Source organism: Equus caballus, chromosome 2, assembly GCF_041296265.1.
Source record: "Equus caballus isolate H_3958 breed thoroughbred chromosome 2, TB-T2T, whole genome shotgun sequence".
Lineage (NCBI taxonomy): Eukaryota > Metazoa > Chordata > Mammalia > Perissodactyla > Equidae > Equus > Equus caballus.
Window position 1 is genome coordinate 110,833,327 of NC_091685.1, and position 17,434 is coordinate 110,850,760.

General features: G+C 39.8%; 1 protein-coding gene across 3 annotated transcripts in view; it reads right to left on the bottom strand.

Annotated features, from left to right (window-relative positions):
- The window catches only part of AFG2A (AFG2 AAA ATPase homolog A), a 309,252-nt gene that overhangs the window by 5,243 nt on the left and 286,575 nt on the right, over positions 1 to 17,434 (bottom strand). Inside the window, exon 16 of one of the 3 annotated variants that reach the window (XR_002806528.2) lies at positions 579 to 700. The exons of the other annotated variants lie outside the window; for them this stretch is intronic. The gene's annotated coding sequence lies outside the window, so the exon portion shown is untranslated. The remainder of the gene's footprint in view (positions 1 to 578; positions 701 to 17,434) is intronic. 3 annotated transcript variants of the gene reach the window in all.

Consider the following 17,434-nt stretch of genomic DNA (forward strand, 5'->3'; position numbering starts at 1 on the left):
TATATATGTCTACGGTGTATACAGGAACCACACAGTTTGTCATTCTGCTGACCTCACATTCGAACCCAGATGCAGTCTGGAACTGTTTCAGTGATGGGGGAATTCAGGTGAATTTTCCTGTGAGCCCACAGAAGAGCCTCACTGAGAAGATGTATAGATGAGAAGACAAATTTGAATCACAGACTGTCTGCAATGTTAAACTAACTCGTTTAGAAAGAAAACTCTTGGCACTTGAGCACCTTAACATCTTTGGTAAAAAGGATTTTGGAAGCTTCCCCCTAATCCCTTTACCATCTTGTCCTCTTCCCCCATAGGCTGCAGACTAGATCATTTAAATAAACTATTAGCCAACTACCAGTAAGGTTGCTTTCACCATTAGGCTGTAAAAGCAAAAATGCTTTGGCTGGCTCTGTAAAGTTGAGAGTGTGTATTCTGTGTTCTTTTGCAATTTTGACTAAAAAATTGATATCCAAACTTTTAAAATAAACATGTGCCTTGTTGCAACGCTGAAAATATTATCTGTTTGGGGAAATGAGAAAAGAAGATGAAAGACTGGCAGAGAGGGCCCAAGCTCTTACTGTCAGAGGTAGACTGAGACACATGGTTGTTTCAGGGACCCACGACACACATTTATTTAGTGCCAACATATCACAAGTTCTCTTTCTATTTGTTTACCAGTAATAATAGAGCCATCAGATATCTGAAAAATAACATAAAATAAGCAAGAACTCTCCATATGAAAGATTTAGGCATATTTGAGATGAGTTCCTAGAAGTTAGGAAGTGAAAAGATTTTTAATGAAAATGTTTAGAAATTCTCAAGACAAAGTCACTGAAGAAAAATAGTGACTGTCTTCAAATGCAGGGAATGTAACTCAGCAATGAAAGCAAAGGGACACATGAGTAGGAATCTTCATGCTAGGCTTGCCTGCTGAGAAAGCAGGGCCTCAGCACAACAGTCCAGCAGTAACTGGATTACGTGAGACAACCGCACTTGTGAGGGGTGTGGGGAAGCAACTTCCCAGGATGAGAAGGCTCTTGACCATTGAACCTTGGGAAATCTAATTACCTCACTTTTAAATGCAAAAGGGCAAAAGAGGCAATTGTGCAGAATTCTGAATGCCACGAAGAATAAGAACAATGTCTTACTTCACTGTGGAAAAAAAATGAAACCTCTTACACATAGCCTACAGTTCTTTCCCTCAATCCACAAGACAAGAGAGTTTAAACAGGTGGCTCAGCTTAGCAAAAAAGAAATAGGCGTACTGGGAAAATTAAAACCAACATGGTTTCTAAGCGGGCAGTAATAATTTTTTAAAATGACGTGATAAAGAATAATAGTCAAGTCAAAGACTGTTTACCAAAAACTAATCAAACAGGAAGGAAAACCTGAAAATGTTGGGGGGTCGGCCCGGTGGCACAGCGGTTAAGTTTACACGTTCTGCTTCAGCGGCCCGGGGTTTGCCAGTTTGGATCCTGGGGTACAGACATGGCACCGCTTGGCACGTTGTGCTGTGGTAGGCGTCCCACATATAAAGTAGAGGAAGATGGGCACGGATGTTAGCTCAGGGCCAGTCTTCCTCAGCAAAAAGAGGATTGGCAGTAGTTAGCTCAGAGCTAATCTTCCTCAAAAGAAAAGAAAATGTCGGGCACTATTTTGGGTATTCGTGTCTCCTGTGCTACAAACCTGCTCTTGTTCTCTTCAGTTTCACAGTAGCACTACCTTCTTTTCTGGTGCATTCAGCGATTAGAAACCCAGTAGTGAATTAAAGCACAGTTACTTGCATTTCCAGGAGAGGCCTGGGTAGTACCTGTGCTTCTTTTCTATTGACTGTAAACAGATGACAATAATGACAAACATACCCACAATGGCATGTGATGTTGGGAAGAGGGGAGGCTGCTGCAAGTGGGTCTATGGAGTAGGGGAACTATGAGCTGCTCACCTGCAAGAGGGATGCTGAAATTCTAACATAACCCTCACCACTAAGTTCCTCCCTCTCTGGGGTTATCTGTATCTTCCAAGAAAGGCGGAAGGTTAACAAAGATCTGACCATGCCTTAACCAACTAAAGTTCTGCCTGATTCTGTGACCCCACCCTGTAGGCACAGGGAGCACTCAGATCTGTGGAGAAAAAGAAGTCAGAAGTTTTAAATATGTAAGAAGAGGAAGCTTATTTATAGGGTGACCTTAGATGATGAGAAAAGTGGCTCTGGATAGCTGAATTCATATGTTTTGTTTAATCAGCACATGGCAAGATGCTAAAAATTTCATAGGGAAACTACAGTGGCATCCTAGGGATTGCAATTTATGATTACAAGGATCGCCATGCAGCAATTTCGCGCATGAGTAGGTGAACCGCACAGTTTAGAGCAGACCACTTGCAGAGATGGAGCTGGAGAAGAGAGCCACCCCAGCCCTTTCTCGGGCAGCTGTGCTCGGAATCCACGCAGAGGCAGAGTTGCTCTCTCCAGGTCCTGAGGCCGCAGCCGCTGCTCCCGCTGTTTGGCATGAAGAAAGCACGCCTTCCAGTGAGGCCTAAATGTGCTTTTCAGCTTCTTTGTATTTCAAGTGTACTAAATAGCTTTAAAGAATCCACCGAAAGAAATGGGCTGCAGTGCTTTAAAAAGTCTTAGGTATTTTCAAGAAAGTGGTTTTGTTAAAAGCATCTTCTGTCCGGAACACCTGTGACCTGTAGAGCTTAATTGGGCTGCAGCTGGCGCTGATTGTGGCGCAGCCGCTGGCGGCCCGGGGCTGATATTGTGTGGCTCCCGCTCACCCGCCCTCTCGCTTTTCTTTTCACTTTCACAGCCCTGTGACCTCCTTCCCCTGTGTGTCTGAGGGATTAGGAACCCAGTAGAGAGTGGTGTCCTGCTGTTTGCGAATAGCATGCACTGGAGGTGCTTCAAGGAGGAGGCTACCTGGGAGATTATGTGCTCATGTGGATGCTGAGGGCCCATTCTCCCCTGCCCCATTGAGACGCGCTGAAAGGTAGCTGAATGGCCGGGCATGAAAGCTGTGACTGAAGGGAGCACAGCAGGTTCCTGGCCATAGAGCAGCAGATGGAAGTCAGACTGTCACAGGCGCAAATGGCCAAGGGCGCCCTGAACTGCCAAGAAAGCAGCTCAGAACGTAAAACAGGGCTGAAGAAGGGAATGCAGAGTGGAAGCAAGCGGCACTTTTAAAAATCCATTAAAATGCCACCTCACTGAAAAACTTTCACGTGGTGAGGCTAGAAGTGAGGGTTCTGGAGGACAAATTTTCAGATTTAAGGAATTTCCTAACTATTGCTCTTGGGCTAAATTCCCTTGGATTATCTGCAAAATAAGCTTTATGATAATTAATCCAACTGAGATTGTGTTAAAGTCATACTATCTAGGAATGCCATCCATAGTACTGAGTCAAAAGGAAGTAAGAACTTCTGTAAAGACACATTCAAAGCCTAATGACATTAAATAAGAGGGAAAACAACCCTGGCTTGCTTAATTTTGCTGACTTAAAGTTATTTTGAGGTCTCCAAAATATATAGCTGAAGTATATGTACATGCAATGTATAACCTTTCATATTACTTGCATGGAGAAACCCATAATAGTTTTTGCTTTTTTAAAAAAATGTACAAACGAATTGATCATTCCACAGAGCTTTGGGGCTGGAAAGATCTGAAGTTTTTATTCTTATTATTTCTACAACCATCTGCAGCTGCAGGAATTTTAAATGTTTGTAACATTAATTGAACCATAACAAGCTAAAAAGGAGTGTTTTTAGTTTTGAAAAGACTCCCCCTCGTTACAGCAATGGAAAGAACAGGAGCCCTGTGGTAGGGAAGGAGAGGGAGGAGAGGGCAGACAGATGTCAGGAACCCCCTATTCGTTGATTTATTCAAGAAATCTTTATTGACCACCTACAAGGTACCAAGCCCTGGGGAATACAGCTGTGAAGAAAACGAAGTCCCACTTTCATGGAACAAGATGTGCACAGTACTGGTTAATCTATTTACTCTCCAAGGTTCAGTGGGAATGTTTCCAGGGGAGGCATTCCCTGAGGCAACTTCACCACCTCCCCAGGCCTTCCTGCTGCAGGATCACTTGTTTTATGGTCTGGTAGCAGCCGGCGTTATCCTGTCACATCACAACTGTCAGGCTATATAGAGTTATTTGTGCTAAATGTCTATCTCTCTCAATAGACTAGAAGTTCCACAAAAGCCTTCTGGCCTTGGTCCTGCTCTACTTCCCAAACATACAGGTTAGCATGTTCCTTGACCTTTAAGAGTCTACAAAAATTTCTCCTGCTGAGGTCAACTTTGAGCAGAGATATAAACCAGTTTTTGCCTTTTTAAAACACACACACACACACACACACACACACACACGTGTGTGCAGTTCCTGCTGTGACAATTGCACCCAAGGTAATTGTCTACTATGGATTAAAAAGCAAAAATGTCTTGGGCACAATGGGTCACCCTAAGTTGAGGTGTGTATCTGTGAGCTCTTGTGGGGCTGATGACCAAGCTATGGCCAGAAAGCCAGTGGAGACCCAGAAGAGGCATCAAACTTTGGTTAAAGCACCCAGGAATAGGAGAGTTTGAGGTTGGCCCCGGGCAAAGAGAAGGGCAGGCGAGGGCATGTTCTTGGGAAAGGAGACCAAGCAAAGTTCAGCTAGCTCTAAGACGCCTCTCCAGGTCTGAAGGTTTGACCCTCCCTGCCAGTGTTATGGGAGCTTGGGAGGCGGGGCCTGGGGGAAGGGGGTAGGCAGGGTGTTAAGCCAGTTTTAATACACCTTATGTTTCCTCATCCGTCAGTTGAATTCCCTGCCAGCCCCTACATCTTGCCCCACCAATGCACATAAAAATGCCTCCTTTGAAACTCTGTAGATGCAGGGTTGCCCTGGGTAGCCTTCTTTGGATCTTGTCTAGCTTGGGATTCTGGACTCTTTAAGCACTCGGAATGGAATATTTGGGAGTTAGAACTTTTTGCACCTTTACACCAAGTATTTTTTTAGATATACTTGACATATAAAATTAGTTTCAGGTGTATAACATAATGATTCGACACATGTATATATTGTGAAATAATCACAATATAACATCCATCACCACACAGAGTTACAAATTTTTTATTCTTGTGAAGAGAACTTTTAAGATCTATTCTCTTAGAAACTTTCAAATATACAATACAGTATTATTGATTATAGTCACCATGCTGTACATTTACAGGACTTATTTTATAACTGGAAGTTTCTACCTTTTGACCTTCACCCCTTTCACGCCCCCTACGCTTGGTCTGAATCTATAAGGAGCTCCTTTCTCATTTCCCATTCTCTTAGCAGCTGCAGGCTGGTCCAGCCTGATCAGCAGCCTTGCTTGGCATCCCTAAAATCACTTAAGAGTATAGTCTGGTGTTAATGGCTATCTGTGTTAAGTAGAAAAAAATGACTGGACAATCTGCAGTGAGCTAAGGGGCACCTGAAGATAGATCCTGGTGAGCAAACATTAAATATACCGTTAGCATGTAACAGGGAGTGAGAAGACAATATGATTATTTATCTTACACTTATTTTATGGATGTTATTCTCATTGACAGTAGCATTGTCCTGAAAGAAAGGAAAGCTCTGAGGGATCTCGTCAAGATGGTGGCGTAGGCAGACTGAACTCATCTCCTCCCACGAATACAACCAGGTTACAACTATTTTTGGAAAAATTACCCTGGAGAGAAAACTGAAAACTGGATAAAAAGAACCCCCCACAACAAGGGACAGTCATGACTAACGCGGAAGAGGCAGAAATTCCTTCTGGAGAGGAAAAAAGCCACCTTTGGGAGCAGCGGAGCGTCTCAGCTGGCCAGGCGGGAGACACCCTAAGGTACGCAGCCCTCCCTGAGGAGTGAGGTCTGGAGCAGGGGCCGATACTGCTATAAGCATCCTTTGGACTCAGCCCAACTGAGACGGAGGTCTTACTGTCTGGTTTGCTGGCTATTAAATGCAGTGAGGATATCCCCAGAAAAGCTATTGGCCGAAAGCCGAAAAGAGCCGGGTCTTAAAGGGCCCACGCACAAACTCACTCATTGCAGCAACCTAAAATCACCAGAGAGAAGGCTGACAATTCTTTGGTGAAACGAGACTCACCTGGTGGGTTCTGGGTGCATCTGGTGAGAGGGGAGGGACCTCTCCAGAGACTGAGACATTGGTGGGGGCCATTGTTCTGAACTGGTCCAGGCATGCTGACACAGACTCCGTGGGTGCCACTGAGGTTCATCCCTTGGCCTCTTAGGCCAGGGGTCTGCCACGCCCACTACAGCACAGATTTAATCCAGTTCAGCCAGGGCAGGCAACCCGCCCTAGGGACTGGCCCCACCTAACAGCAAGCCCTCAGGCTACTTTTCAGCCTGCATTGACTGGGTGCCTTGATCTTCTACAGGCAGGCAAGGGTGTCTGCCTCTGTGGGGCAGGTGAATTCTGAGGACCAGGTGAACTGTGGGGGACATTGGTGGAGAGGGGGGGCCTCTGCAGCATGGCATTGGGGTACGCTCCAGGGGGTTGAGAAGTGTGCATGGACCAGGACTGTCAATGGTGTGTGCAGTCAGGTGAGGCTCATCAGCCGCAGAAGACCTGTGCTTCACAAATAGCCATAAAAAGGATCAGCCCCACCTTCCAGAGCCTGAAACAATTGAGTGCTCCCGTGCCTAGGGGCATCCCCACTCAGCTGCACTCCTAAGAGAACTGAAAACAGCCTTGTAGGCCTGAGGCCTATCACAACTGTAAGCCCCTGAGCCTAGCAACCAGCTACACTGGGTGCCAACCCAATTAAGGAAAATTGCGACAGGAGTGTGCTGACAGACTTTGTAGCCAACAGTGCTGAGGCTCCCCAAACCGGATTTACAAACAGCTGGCCAGGGAAGGAAAGACTAGACTCCCTGGGTACCTGCAGTGGAAGAAACCCTGCCACAGCAGAAGGACACAAGTAGCCCACAAAGGGGTCACTCCTGGATCTTCTGGACTGGTGCTGAGACGGAAGCACACTGCTGGGCCTCATAAGGCATCTCATACATAAGGCCACTTCTCCAAAATCAGAAGACATAGCTGACTCACCTAATACATAGAAATAAGCACAGAGAAAGAGGCATACGGAGGAGACAAAGGAATACTTTCCAAGCAAGGGAACAAGACAAAACCCCAGAAAAAGGACTAAATGAAACAGAAAAAAGCGACCTACTCGACAAAGAGTTCAAACAAAATATCATGAGGATGTTCACTGATATTGGGAGAAAACTGGACGAACACAGTGAGCACATCAGCAAAGAACTGGAAGATATAAAAAACAAAAAACAATCAGAAATGAAGAATACAACACTGGAAATGAGAAATTCACTAGAGGCACTGAATAGCAGAGTAGAGGATGCAGAAGAACGGATCAGTGAGCTAGACAAAAGACTAGAGGAAATCACCCAAGCAGAACAGGAAAAAGAAAAAAGAATTAGACAGAATGAGAACAGTCTAAGGGAACTCTGGGACAATATCAAGCTAACATTCAGATTATAGGTGTCCCAGAAAGAGAAGAGAGAGACAAAGGGGCAGAAAATTTATTTGAAGAAACAATAGATGAAAATTTTCCTAATCTGAGGAAGGAAACAGACATCCAAGTTCAGGAAGCAAAGAGAGCTCCAAACAAGATAAGCCCAAAGAGGCCCACACCAAGACATATTATAATTAAAATGTCCAAAATTAAAGATAAAGAGAGACTCCTAAAAGCAGCAAGAGAAAGGCCACAAGTGACATATAAAGGGAAGCCCATCAGGCTATCAGTGGACTTCTCAGCCGAGACACTAGAGGCGAGAAGAGAATGACACGATGTATTTAAAGTGCTAAAAGGAAAAAACCTACAGCCAAGAATACTCTATCCATCAAGGTTGTCATTCAGATTGAAGGAGAGATAAAGAGCTTCCCAGAAAAGCAAAAATTAAAGGAGTTTATCACCAAGAAACCAGTTCTACGAGAAATGCTGAAAGGACTTATTTAAGTGGGAAAGCAATGACCACAAATAGAGATTAAAAAAATATTATCAAAAAACCAAAACAACAACAACAAAAAACCCAGGCAATAAAATCAGTTGTAAAGGTAAAAATATAGTAAAGCTAGCAGATTAACTACCTGTGAAGATAATATGAAGGTTAAAAGACAAATGTACTAAAATCACCTATTTCAATGATAAGACGGTAATCGATGGACACACACTAAACAAGAGACTATATATGATTTGAAAAACATAAAATGTGGGAGGAGGGGAGTGAAAAAGTAGAGCTTTTAGAAAAAGGTCAAGCTAAAGAGTCTATCAACTTGATATAGACTGTTATATACATAGAATATTAAATAGGATCCTCATGGTAATCACAAATCAGAAACCTATAATAAACAAGCAAAAAAGTAAGACAGAAGAAATCAAACATATTACTAAAGATAGCCATCAAACCACAAGGGAAGAGAGCAAGAGAAAAAGACAGGAACAGAGAACTACTAAAACACCCAGAAAAATAAAGTAACAAAATGGCAATAAATAATATTCATCAATAGCTACTTTAAACGTCAATGGACTAAATGCTCCAATCAAATGCCACAGGGTGGCCAATTGGATAAAAAAACAAGACCCATGTATATGCTGCATACAAGAGACACACTTAAGACCTAAAGACACTCACAAACTGAAAGTGAAAGGATGGAAAAAGGTATTCCATGCAAATAGCAAAGAAAAGAGAGTGGGGGTAGCAATACTTATATCAGACACAATAGACTTTAAAACAAAAACTGTAACAAGAGACAAAGACGGGCACTACATAATGATAAAGGGAACAATCCAACAGGAAAATATAACATTTGTAAAAATATCAATGCACCCAACATAGGAGCACCTAAATATATAAAGCAATTATTAACAGACATAAAAGGAGAAATAGATAGTAACACAATAATAAATAATAGTAGGGGACTTTGACAGTCCACTTACACCAATGGATAGATCATCCAAACAGAAGATCAATAAGGAAACACTGGCCTTAAAGGACATACTAGACCAGATGGACTTAGTAGATATATACAGAACATTCCATCCAAAAACCACAGAATATACATTCTTTTCAAATGCACATGGAACATTCTCCAGGACTGATCACATATTAGGACACGAAACAAGTCTCAATAAATTTAAGAAGATCAAAATAATACCATGCATCTTTTCTGACCACAAAGGTATGAAACTAGAAATCAACTACAGGAAGAAAACCAGAAAAGCCACAAAAATGTGGAGATTAAACCAAGTGCTACTGAACAACGATTGGGTCAATGAAGAAATCAAAGGAGAAATCAAAAAATTCCTGGAGACAAATGAAAATGAAAATACGACATGTCAAAATCTGTGGGATACAGCAAAAGTGGTTCTAAGGGGGAAGTTTATAGCAATTCAGGTCTACTTCAACAAAGAAGAAAAATCCCAAATAGATAATCTAAAAGTGCATCTAAAGGTACTAGAAAAAGAACAACAAAGCCAAAAATCAGCAGAAGGAAGGAAATAATAAAAATCAGAGCAGAAATAAATGAAATAGAGACTAAAAAAAACTAGAAAAAATTAATGAAACCAAGAGCTGGTTCTTCGAAAAGATAAACAAAATTGACAAACCTTTAGCTAGACTCACCAAGAAAAAAAGAGAGAAGGCTCAAATAAATAAAATCAGAAATGAAAGAGGAGAGATTACAACGGACACCTCAGAAATACAAAAGATAATAAGAGAATACTATGAAAAGCTATATGCCAACAAATTGGATAATCTAGAAGAAATGGCTAAGTTCTTAGAAACATACAAGCTTCCAAAACTGGACCAAGAAGAAGTAGAAAATTTGAATAGACTGATCACCAGTAAGGAGATCGAAACAGCAATCAAAAACCTCCCAAAAGATAAAAGTCCAGGACCAGATGGCTTCCCTGGTGAATTCTACCAAACATTCAAAGAAGACTTAATACCTATCCTTCTCAAACTCTTCTAAAAAACTGAAGAGGAGGGGAGGCTTCCTAATTCATTCTACAAAGCCAACATTATCCTGACGTGAAAACCAGACAATGACAACACAAAAAAACGAAGTTACAGGACAATATCACTGATGAACATCAATGCAAAAATCCTCAACAAAGTACTAGAAAATCGAATACAACATTACATTAAAAAGATCATACATCATGATCAAGTGGGTTTCATTCCAGGGATGCAGGGATGGTTCAACATCTGCAAATCTATCAATGTGATATATACCACATTAACAAAGTGAAGAAGAAAAATCACATGATCATCTCAATAGATGCAGAGAAAGCATTTGACAAGATACAGTATCCATTTATGATAAAAACTCTAAATAAAATGGGTATAGAAGGAAAATACCTCAACATAATAAAGGCCATATATGACAAACCCACAGCAATTACCATTCTCAACAGAGAAAAACTGAAAGCTATCCCTTTAAGAACAGGAACCAGACAAGGAAGCCCACTGTCACCACTCTTATTTAACATAGTAATGGAAGTCCTAGCCAGAGCAATCAGGCAAGAAAAAGAAATAAAAGGGATCCAGATTGGAAAAGAAGTGAAACTGTCACTCTTTGCAGACGACATGATTTTATATCTAGAAAACCCTAAAGAATCCACTAAAACAGTTTTAGAAACAATAAAGGAATACAGTCAAGTCGTGGGATACAAAATCAATGTACAAAAATCAGTTGCATTTCTATACACTGACAACAAAGTAGCAGAAAGAGAAATTAAGAATACAATCCCATTTACAATTGCAACAAAAAGCATAAAATACCTAGGAATAAACTTAACCAAAGAGGTGAAAGATCCGTACACTGAAAACTATAAAACGTTGTTGAAAGAAATCGAAGAAGACACAAAGAAATGGAAAGATATTCCATGCTCTTGGATTGGAAGAATTAACATCGTTAAAATGTCCATACTTCCTAAAGCAATCTATAGATTTAATGCAATCCCTATCAAAGTTCCAACAAGATTTTTCACAGAAATAGAACAAAGAACCCTAAAATTTATATGGAACAACAAAAGACCCCGAATAGTCAAAGGATTCCTGAGAGAAAAGAACAAAGCTGGAGGTATCACAGGATTCCTGAGAGAAAAGAACAAAGCTGGAGGTATCACACTCCCTGATTTCAAAATATACTACAAAGCCATAGTAACCAAAACAGCATGGCACTGGCACAAAAACAGACACACAGATCAATGGAACAGAATCGAGAGCCCAGAAATAAACCCACACATTTATGGACAGCTAACATTTGACAAGGGAGCCGAGCATACGATGGAGACAGGAGAGTCTCTTCAATAAACAGTGTTGGGAAAACTGGACAGCCACATGCAAAAGAATGAAAGTAGACCATTCCCTTACACCATGCACAAAAATCAACTCAAAATGGATTAAAGAATGTAAGACCTGAAACCATGAAACTTCTAGAAGAAAACATAGGTAGCATGTTCTTTGACATCGGTCTTAGCAGCATATTTTCAAGTACCATGTCTGACCAGGCAAGTGAAACAAAAGAAAAAATGAACAAATGGGACTACATCAAACTAAAAAGCTTCTGCACAGCAAAGGAAACCATCAACAAAATGAAAAGACAACCTAACAATTGGGAGAAGATGTTTGCACACCATATATCAGATAAGGGGTTAATATCCAAAATATACAAAGAACTCATACAGCTCAACAACAAAAAAACCAACAACTCAATTAAAAAATGGGCAAAAGATTTGAACAGAGATTTCTCCACAGAAGATATATGGATGGCCAACAAGCATAGGAAAAGATGCTCAACATCATTAGCTATCAGAGAAACGCAAATCAAAACTACAATGAGGTATCACCTCACTCTGGTCAGAATGGCTATAATTAATAATACAGGAAACAACAAATGTTGGAGAGGATGTGGAGAGATGGGAACCCTTGTACACTGCTGGTGGGAGTGCAAACTGGAGCAACCACTATGGAAAGCAGTATGGGGTATCCTCAGAAAATTAAGAATAGATCTACCATATGATCCAGCTATCCTACTGCTGGGTATTTATCCAAAGAACTTGATAACGGAAAGGTATAAAGATACCTGCACCCCTATGTTCACTGAAGCATTATGCACAATACCCAAGACTTGGAAGCAACCTAGGTGCCCATGAAAGGACCAATGGATAAAGAAGATGTGGTATTTATACACAATGGAATACTACTCAGCCGTAAGAAACGATGAAATCTGGCCATTTGTGACAACATGGATGGACCTTGAGGGTATTATGCTGAGTGAAACAAGTCAGAGGGAGAAAGTCAAATACTGTATGATCTCACTCATAAGTAGACGATAAAAACAACGACAAACAAACACATAGCAACGGAGAATGGATTGGTGGTTACCATGGGAGAAGCAGGGAGACAGCAAAAAGGTTCATTAGGCTCACATGTGAGGGGATGGACTATAATTAGTTTTTGGGTGGTGAACATGATGTAATCTACACAGAATTCGAAATATATTATGATGTACAAACGAAAGCTATATAATGTTATAATCCAATGTTACTGGAATTAAAAATAAATAAATAAAAAGAAGAAAGGAAAGTTCTTCTTTCTCTCTAGCACATAAATAAAAATGGATTTATATTAAGTGATATCCCCATCAAATACGATATTCTAAAACATCCAGTATATATTCACATATCTTCTCTATTTTTACATTTTTAAGGTGGTCTCTGTTTCTTCTGACTGAGAATATTTATGTTGCTTATAAGCCATTGTTTAGAAGCTCACAAGATATTATTTTGCTTTAAATTAAAATAGTAATAAAGCAACATTATCTTATTTGTTACAATGAATTGGATGTTATTTCAAACAGCACTTCACCAGTTTTGGGTGTTTACTGGCCATATAAAAAAGGGTCCTTAACCTGGGGTCCATGGATATCTAGGTGTGTCTAAGAATATACTGAAACCTATGAAAACTTTTATGTGTATATGTATTTTTATAGAGACAGGATTCAATGTTTTCATCATATTCTAAAAAGGAACCATAACTACAAAAGGGTTAAGAACCACTGCTCTATAGTAACTATATTTCAGACTTTCTTAAATCCTATGAATGCTTCATAACAATATTATCTTCCCCTTTCCAGATGACCGAGGCCAGAATGTAATTTGGCTAGAATTATCCTAGTTGGGGAGTATAGGAGTTACAAAGTGGAGTTGATCATAGTAAAGGTGAGTTGTTTTTACATTCTTAGATATTCCTCTTGTACCCTAGAAAAATTCAACAGCCGCCCCTAGGTATAACAAAATGCTTGTTTAGATCTTTACTGACATGAAGAGGAAGCTAAAGACCTATATCCTATTTCATATATTAAAAAAAAAAAAAAAGCTAAGGTAATACGACACTAAGACTGAAAACTTAAGCACACTAGTTAAGGAATGCAAAACGAAGTTCCCAAGATAAGATTAGAAATTACAAGTGGCATGTGCTAACTATGTGTAATTTTAGTTAACCCTTAGTGAATTTTTAAATTTAAATACATTTAGGTTTTGATGTTTAGTCATAACATTACATACTGGGTATTTAGAAACTGAGGGAGTTGTTTCCTTATCTGCAAAATTATATGGCCTGTGGTCTTACAAGGAGTGAAACGCACTTTGAACTCTATTTCCTGCATGTCCATTAAAAGGAAAAGAAAATCACTGATTATACTGATTTGAAAGCCAATAGTGAGATACAGCTCCTGCTTTTTAATAACAAAAAATTATATATGTGATGTAATTTAAAGGAAATTACACTCGTAAAAGCCATCTTGGACAATCACTTTCATTACAGTTCCTCTTAGTCCAGGTCAAGGTGGAGAATAAAGATGGGTCAGTTTATGCAGGCTTTACCCAAAACATTCACATGTTTTTCTCTTCTGATCATTAAGTCTATTACTTAATGGACTATGAAACCTAAACATTTTTTCTTAACTACTGTTACCCAAACTCCTTTGCAGGAATTCTAGTGAGAGAACAAGGTTTGTGTCAAGTTCAGCAATGAAAAAAGCCAGAAAGACTCCTAAGGAAAGATTGAAAAATGTCTACTTGTAAAGACTAAACTAAAAACTATGAGAAAGGCCATAACAGCAATCCAAAGATATGGAAAGCGTTGTGGAAAAAGAGGGTAGAGGAAACTACTTGTTGATAATGAAACAGTCACGTTTAAAAGAAATTTTATTAAAAGGATCATTAAATTATCACTTGATGGGATTGTTTTGGTATCAGAAATACAGCAGTCAGTATATTTAAAGAGCTACTGGTGAAGTTTTAAAGCATAGATTATTCAAGTTTTTAAAATCTAAAGATGTAAAATTGAGTGAATTTGAGTATGTGTATTTAGTAAATCTCAGGACTATATTCATACGTTTTGCTTCATCATTTTAAACTAGGTAAATTTTCCTCAGATTTCTATCCATCAAAAATGTATCATTGGAAAGAGACCAGTAGCTATTTCTAATTGAGTAGAATGTTTTTTTCACAGAGATGAGTCAACTGGACACAAGGGCATTAAGATACAATGGAACTATTTTGCAATCTTAGTCAATGTATTCTTTATTATGAATGATAAAATATACACATAAAAGCACCCTATAATGTTGTAAATAGGAGAAAATTGAAGCAAGTGCCAAGGATTTCTTCTTAAGGGCTATATTTTTCTTTCTTTCTTTTTTTGTCTTGTTTTTTGCTGGGAAAGATTCACCCTGTGCTAACATCTGTTGCTAATTTTCCCTCTCCCCTTCTTTTTTTTTCCCTCCCCAAAGTTCCAGTACATAGCTGTATATTCTAGTTGTAAGTCCTTCTGGTTCTTCTATGTGAGCTGCCACCACAGCATAGAAACTGATAGACGAATGGTGTGGTTCTGCGCCTGGGAACGAAACCTGGGCCACTGAAGTGGAGCCCATGGAACTTTAACCACTAGGCCATCAGGGCTAGCCCACGGCTATACTTTTTCATTTGGAGATCTAATCACAAAAGGTTAATTAGGCTGCATTTTGATAACAGGTACCTCCATTTTAGCATGTGGGCATCTAACTGGAAATAAACCCATACCATCTTTGATACAGTGTGTTCAAGATAAGTTTTGTATACATTTTACAATTACACTGGCAAATGTGAGAGTCAGGAGAAATTCTGAATTATTTTACAAGTCCATCCTGCTCTTAACCACCAACTCTGTTCTCTTTGAAATAAACATACCTACATTCATATGTATGAACATATATGTGTGTATACACACAAACACTCATTTGCAGATGAAATATAAGTTTACAAGATGTGGTGTGCGTTTAAGCACTGTATTAAAGTGCGAAGCACATTTTACCACAAGTAGTTCTGAAACCCAGCATTTGTGAATCTTTTCAAATTAACTGGGCTGTTAAGATCCATCATTATGGCAGCAACCCAGCATAGCTGTACCTTTGACAAAAGAATTCTGTAATAAAACGAGATTTTACATGCTGAAACAAAACACTGTAAAATATCTTTCTGCCAAGTGCTCATTTTAGGAATATTTGTGGAATTTAAAACCCCCATACACATACACAAATGTTCCTATGGAAGATTATGCTAAGTTTTGGTTAACCTCAGAATTATTAAATTTTTATAGCAATCTTTTAATGAACACTTTTGCTTTATCTTCTTTAAGAAACCCAAGTCCTGAAAAGGCTTTAAGGCCATGTATTCTTTAATCGCCATAACAAACACGATCGGGGGGGGCTGATGAGTAGTTTTCACACTACATTTGTGAATGCCTCTGAGCAAGGTGGACTAAATTCTGCCTCAGCTTCTCTTATGTCTCCAAACATGTGCAATCAGTTGTGACATCTGCTGTATATTAGGGCTCAATTGCTAGGGACAGAGACCCAATTTGAATCAAAACGGGGAATTTATTATTAGGGCATTATTTGATCTAACAGAATCTAGGCACAGGGTGTGGCTGGGCCTCAGCAGACCAACTGGAACCAGGGACTGCAATGCTATCAGAATTCTCTCTCTATAATTTTGATCTTTTCTCTCTGTACTTCAGTTTTATTCCTCTCTCGCTACAGACTGGTTCTCCCCACATGGTAGAAAACATGGCAATGCACAGCTTCTCTGTTTTATATCTTACAGCTTTAGCTACCAGAAAGTCCTCCTTTTCTCAGTTCCAGTAGCCAAAACTCCTGTGGAAAGTCTCTGAGTGGCCTGGTTCAGTCACAGTGGCAATGGAAGGCATACTATGATGGGGCCAAATTGAGACAGGTCATTTCCCCTGCACCAATCAACTGTATGTGTGTCATCAGTCACATTGTGATGACATGCAACTCTGTAATTTCTTAGGGGGAGGAGGTGAAGATCCTTGGGAGGGCTGGAAGTATAGATGATTTGAGGCAGGCCTAGGTTGGTGAGTTGAGGGAATTGAGATGGGGGATGTAAAAAGTGCCGTTTATCCTTCTCTATGTATATGCAAACTTGTGTTGCTTATACATTGCTTCCTCTCAAATGCTGTCTTGGCAACACATTACCTCAAAACATTCTGTTGAAAGGTTGCCATTCTGGGACTTGCGCCCAGTGGTGCAACTGTGCCCCTGCTCCCTACCAGCCATACTTCCAAAAATAGTGCTGAGCATGCTGCAGGGGGGCCAGTTGTTTCTAGCTGCCATTTTCTTAGAGACCATCCTGCTCAAAGGGGTCCAGATAATGTTCTGAGCTGTACAACTATTTCCAGGCCACAGGTATCATTCAAAATATGATAAAGTTGAGAAGCCTCAAGGGCCACCAGTTAATTTCTTTGGAAATGATTATACAATCTATAGGAAGAATTAAAGCTATTGTTTCTGAATAATTCCAACATGGGTCATGGTCAAAGTTAAAAGTTATCTTTGTGTTAAATCCATTCTCTTTCCTAGTAACTGGAGAAGTCTCAATGAAAATTAGAAAAGAAAGCAAACAAAAACTCAACTTTTTGTGTGTGTGGGAGGGGTCATAAATAACTAATAGATTACAAAGCTCAAGTCTGGAGCTGTCCAGTTTGGAAGGTTATGGAAATTTTAATTGGAGACAATTCGTAAATTCAATCAAAACTGTGCATGTAACTGGAAATGTGTGTTGATAAGTCTTAATTAAGGAGGGACAGAATGAAACGGACAGCATTCCAAATTTGGAGAACTTTTTGACTTAATTCTACCATTCTAAGTGGCCGAAAAATGATTTGAAGTGCCTGTCACAACAGCTCCATCCCATTTTGTAAATTTGCGCAATTCTTTCTCCCAAGAATAGAGGAGAAAGGGGAGATAGATGAGATTGAAAGCCTTAATGAACATTTAGGGAGAGAATAATATTATCTTCCTCCCCTACTACTTA